Source organism: Lycium ferocissimum, chromosome 12 (genome assembly GCF_029784015.1).
Source record: "Lycium ferocissimum isolate CSIRO_LF1 chromosome 12, AGI_CSIRO_Lferr_CH_V1, whole genome shotgun sequence".
NCBI lineage: Eukaryota > Viridiplantae > Streptophyta > Magnoliopsida > Solanales > Solanaceae > Lycium > Lycium ferocissimum.
Window position 1 is genome coordinate 56,485,878 of NC_081353.1, and position 5,823 is coordinate 56,491,700.

Genomic DNA, 5,823 nt, shown 5'->3' on the forward strand with positions numbered 1-5,823 from the left:
AGGAAAGAATAAAATTAATCAACTGTACTCCTTTTGTTTCATCAAGGTGACACTTTTTTCTCTTTAATTTGTTCAGGAAAGTAACATATTTTTATATTATTAAAAGTAATTTAATTTTAAATTTTATTTTACTTAATGAGATAATTTATAGTCGTTACGATATCTAAAACTTATTTTAGATCATAAATTTTACATCGAGTCCAGTAACTAAAACGCCACATAAATTGACACTGAGATATAACAAATGGAGTAATTTATTACTACATGGTGGGTGATCCGGAGGTTCCTGAATAAGGTAACTTTTCAAGCTGCTGCTGGGTGATCCGCAGGTTTCCGGAGAAGCGGTATAGTAATCCGATATCTACAACTTATTTAGATTATAAAATTTAAATTCTGGATCGTTCTTGGTGCAGAAGTACTTTTGAAATAAACCATTGAAGAACAAATGGATGAACTATGAACAAAAATCAAGAAGAAAGGATGGGATCATCAGCAATGGGGTCCTCATCACTAACACAATCATCAGAAAGAATTTGATCAAGCACAAGGACCAATCCCATAGCAAAGGCACCATCGAAACCAGGCTTGATACTTAAAGAGAAAACGTCTTTGTCCAGCATAAAATTATCACAATTAGCGTCCACTTTACGTCGAATTTCAGCAACAGTTCTTTATCTGAATTTAAGAATGTGCAACTTCTCTCTGCAAATGACCCGTCTATCTCATACTCTTCTTCAGCATTATTGTTGTAACCTTCCACTGTCACCGTTGAACTTCCTATCATTGAGGATCTTCGAACACTGAATATTGGCTTTTGCCCTCCCATTTTTTCTCCTAAGTAGCCTTCCCACCTTTGATGCAGACTTGGTCTCTGTTCCAATTTTTAAGACCATATCAAAAGCTTGGATTCAAGTTATATATAATGACTTTGTAGAGATTCTTTATACGCTATCACATAATTTAACTAGTGAGAGAAAGTTAATTTTCTCTTCTTTTCGTTTATGTGAAACATTTTCTTTTGGTTCGTTAAAAACAGAATGCTACTCTTTTAAAGTTGGAAACAATTAACATTTTTTTGCGTGGATTGCCCTTCTTTTGGGGTGGTCTTTAAATTTTGCCCCTCAAATTTGTGGTCTTTAAATTTTGCCCCTCATATTTATGGTCTTTAAGTTGTGCCCTTCGTTTGGAAAGGTGGGCGAATACATGAGATTACGGGTTCGAACCCCCCCCCCCCCTCAAGCATAAAATAAAAAAAAAATAATTTCGCAAGACGGGCGGGGAGTGTATGCGGATCGGCATACAAACTTTAAGAAAAGGTAAAAGTTATGCCGGATCCGCATAACTAAAAGTCTACCCATAAGGCGAAATTTTTCCTAAGACATAGTTTAGTTATGCCTTATGGGGTAGAATTTTAGTTAAGGCATAACAAAATTATGCCCCGTAAGGCAAGAACTTTTCCTTAAGGCATAGACTTTGCCTTAGAAGGCAAAGTTTAAGTTATCCTAAAGGAAAAGTTAGCCTTTATGGGCATACTTTTAGTTATGTCTTTTTTAGGGCATACTTTTAGTTAAGGCATAGCTAAAAGTTTAAACTTGAAAAGTAAAATATATATATATATATATATATAGGCAAAGTCACGCCTACTCCTGAGACTTTTAGTTAAACATAACTAAAAGTACGCCCTCCGGCGAACTTATAGTTAAACATAACTAAAAGTACGCGCCCCCTACGGCGGACTTTTAGTTATGCCCCTACGACGGAACTTTTAGTTAAACATAACTAAAGAGTACGCGGAAGCATAGGGAAAACAGACTTTAGTTATGCCCCTACGGCGGACTTTTAGTTAAACATAACTAAAAGTCCGCGAGGGGGTATAGAAAAAAATTTAAACTTTGCCTTATAAGGCAAACTTTTAGTTATGTTTTATAGGGCATACTTTTAGTTAAGGCATTACTAAAAGTTTACCTTGAAAAGTTAAAAAAAAATATATAAATATATGCTTCAAGGCAAAGTCTGCCCCATAACCAAAAGTCTGCCAGAGGGGGCATAGCGAAATTTAAACTCTGCTTTGCAAATTTTTTTAAAATTTTTGACTGAGCGGGGGTTCGAATCCGGAACCTATGGGTTTTAGCCGAAGGGCAAAATTTAAAGACCACATATATGAGGGGCAAAATTTAAATACCACCCCAAAAGAAGGGCAATTCTGCGAATTGCCCAACAATTAATTTTAAAATTTTCACTTTATCGTTAATGAGAAGTTGTTATAACTAGGGGCGGAGCCAGCCCTTTGGGTGTGGGTTCGGCCGAACTCAGTAGCTTTTGTCCTTATCATATATTTGTATTAAAATTTTTGTCAAATATGTACAAATAATTAATTAACAACCCAGTAACTTTAAAGGATTAGAACTCGAGGCCACGCGTATACGGATCACAGCTCACCTGCGGTTATAACTACACAAATATTATGTCATGAGAAACGAATGGCATTGAATATTTTGGTTCTATTTGCATAGAAACTATACTCCCAGCTTCGGGTAAATTTCACAGATAGCATATAATTATGACTTTTTTACACAAAAGTCACATAATTAATTATGATTTCTAATAGAAAAATTACAAAACTTTCGCCCTATCGACACAAAAATCACTACTATGGGAAAATCCATTTTCAGATCCTTACGAGTAGAATTTCCAGGTGAATTTATCTCCTTTTGGATACCATCAGAGGAGAAGTTTTGAAAGGAAAAATTGAAAGAGTGAGAAAGAACTGGTGAGTTCATATTTAATTTGTATAGATAAAAAGCCCATTTATTAATATGTTAAAACTATTGTGTTGCTAGGGGTATTTTACTTCGAGAAATAAAAAAATAGATACAATACTACCCTGCTACTTTGAAGTCAATGGTTCAATAGTTCCCTCTAGGTCATGGTTCGAACTAATCCATCTAAGTCAACTCCATTTAATTAAGAATATATACTGTCAAGTGTCAATATAGTACACAACTGTCAGCTTCGACTCTAACTAATCAGCTATATTTTTAAACAAATTGGAACATGCAACTTTGTTACCTAATAAGGAGCATATAACAATTAGTGTTTTAAAAGCCGGGACCGTGAGGCGAAACGTTTTCTTATTAGCACGAGGCGAGACGTCAGCCTCATGAATCTTTAAATTTTTAATTTATAATGTAGCAAAAATAGCATAATAACAATAAAATTATAAAAAATACATTCATAGTTTAAGAAAATTAAAAACATGATTGAAGACTCATAGAAAACAAACTTCTAACATGATTTTACGAATATAAATAATGCCATGATATAAAAGCTATGGATGAAAATCAACTCTAATATCTTAAAACAATTATAGAATCACACTTTCTTAAAATATATTACCATCATACTATTCAATTTACCTCCCTAAAAGAAAATAATTAGTAAATTTTATCAGTATTATAATAAAAACATCACTCCTTCATGAATAAAATAAAATTTACTTTCAAATAGCGAAATAATAAAATGTGATAATTTTGAGATATAGGACAAAAACATGAAGACCTAAAGTGAAGTAAAATTAGGCTATGCATTATTAAAAAAATATGTTATGTGATGTTCACCTCCACGGTATTCTCAAGTAGTAAATATGTAATACTACGACATGTTATTTGAGTTACTCTCGTAGTAATAACTAATAATCTCAAACAAATTAATGTGAATTAAGTGTATATAATTTTTCTTAAAACAACATGTATATTAGACTCACATAAAATATCAAAAAAAAAAAAAAAAAAATTACAACAGTATTCCCCATTTATTTACTTAAAATTTCAGATCATGGCAACAATACCAATCTCTCATTATACAGCTCTAGCTAGTAGTATTGTCTTTTGACCCTCTATATATAGTAAATAAAAATATTTTTTAAAAAAACTATATTTGGATGGAGTATTCCAAATGGGCAACTATTAGTTGTGCGGTCTTTCCACACACACACACACATATATACATATATATATATATATATATATATACACACACACACACATATATATACACACACATACTGTAGTTATTAAAACAAAAAAAGATTAACCTGTTTATTTAACTAATCTTGCATTACATCTATCGATCTAAAACTCTAAATTCATATTCACTAGTACTATTTCTTTCATGCATACTCCAAATTATACGTAGTAATTATAACACACGTTTAAAGATACAATAATTAGGAAAGACTTTTAACTATTTTACTCTTCATTAGTATTTGAACAATAATATCATCGTCCGTAATTGAGGTGTTTGTAAATCTTTAAAAATAATAACTACAAAGGGTAAAATGAGAAAAAACTAACTAATCTTTTATTTAACTTCTAAAACAGCAAATAATTTGAGAGAACTATTTTTAAAAATCACGACAGAATAATTTGAGACGGAGGGTGTACTACAGTACTAGTTATGAGATCAAGTGTAAATGGGGAACAGGTAAAGAATGGAAAGTTGATGATCCACTACAGTTATTATAGTCAAATCTTTTTCGTAACGACTTCGTTTGTTCGGATAACATTGAAATCGGTTCCAGAAAACCTTAAATGCTATCTACAATGAAAATTTATTATAGATAATGACTGTATAGAGAGATTTAACAGTAGTACCTTTCGTCGAAGAGTGAGAAGGCATTTACCAGAAGCATCCATGAGAACGAGTTCGACCTGATCACGTGAGTCCGGATTATATGTGTCTACTCGAAACACCATTTCTCCTTTACAGTCATATGCAACAAATCCATCTCCCGTGAAGAAAAGAGAGGTTTTGAGAACTGTAAGATTAGTATCTTCTTCTTTGTACACTATTAATGCATCTTCTATAATTGGAGCTAATTTACCCTCCTCCATTTCTGCTTTATAAGTTTCTTTCTTATAAAGCTTTTGTTTTAAGCCAAGAAAAGTATTCAATGATAGAGAGAGAGAGAGAGAGGAGATGAATTAATGGGACAAACTGGAAGATTGATTACATCTGATTTGATTAGAAGATGTTTAATTTATAGCACATTACGTATATAGTATTCAACTTAAATATCTTAATGATATTTGCGTCTCAAATATCTATCGTGATTTTTAAAAGTAGTTGTCTCAAATTATTTGTCGTTTTACCACCTGTTTGAATGGTTGTTTTCCGTGGTTCATTATCGTATTGTTTTCTAGTAAATCATGTTTGTTTTCATTGTTTTTAAAATTATGTTGTAGTTGTAAATTCGTTGTAATTCCGTGGTTATATAATTATGAAAAAGCCTATTATTTAATACCACAGATTTGGTAGTTTTTGTGTGGTTACGTATTTATTTCCAAATTATATCCCCCCTCCGCGCACCCCAACCTCCATCAAACCCAAACCCCCTCCCACCCCTACCCCACTCCCACCCCAACCAACACCCCCACCTCTCCATCACACCCAAACCCACCCACATGTACCCTACCACCCACTACCCTCACCCCGTCCACCCCCGCGTCCCCGCACCCATCCCCCTACGACCCCCGCCACCCACCCGCTAACCACCCGCCCACTTACTTATTTTCAGTTCTATTTTATCCTTTACCTTAGTTTTATTAATATATAAATAATATATAAACTAGTTTGTAATTAAGGGTTAATGGTATTTTAGTAAACTTACATGTTATTATACAGTACCATACAGTCAGACCAGAAAATAAAAATCATATTAAACTACAACAAACAATACAGTCTATTCAACTATTATATTCATTAATACATTACAATACAATATGATACAAACGTACATTACGAAACCATGGGTTACGACCATCT

The 5,823-nt window shown here is 32.9% G+C and overlaps 1 pseudogene; it reads right to left on the minus strand.

Annotated features, from left to right (window-relative positions):
* Positions 1–358: 358 nt before the first annotated feature.
* Positions 359–5,000, minus strand: LOC132040429 (protein LURP-one-related 12-like; annotated as a pseudogene).
* Positions 5,001–5,823: the final 823 nt, after the last annotated feature.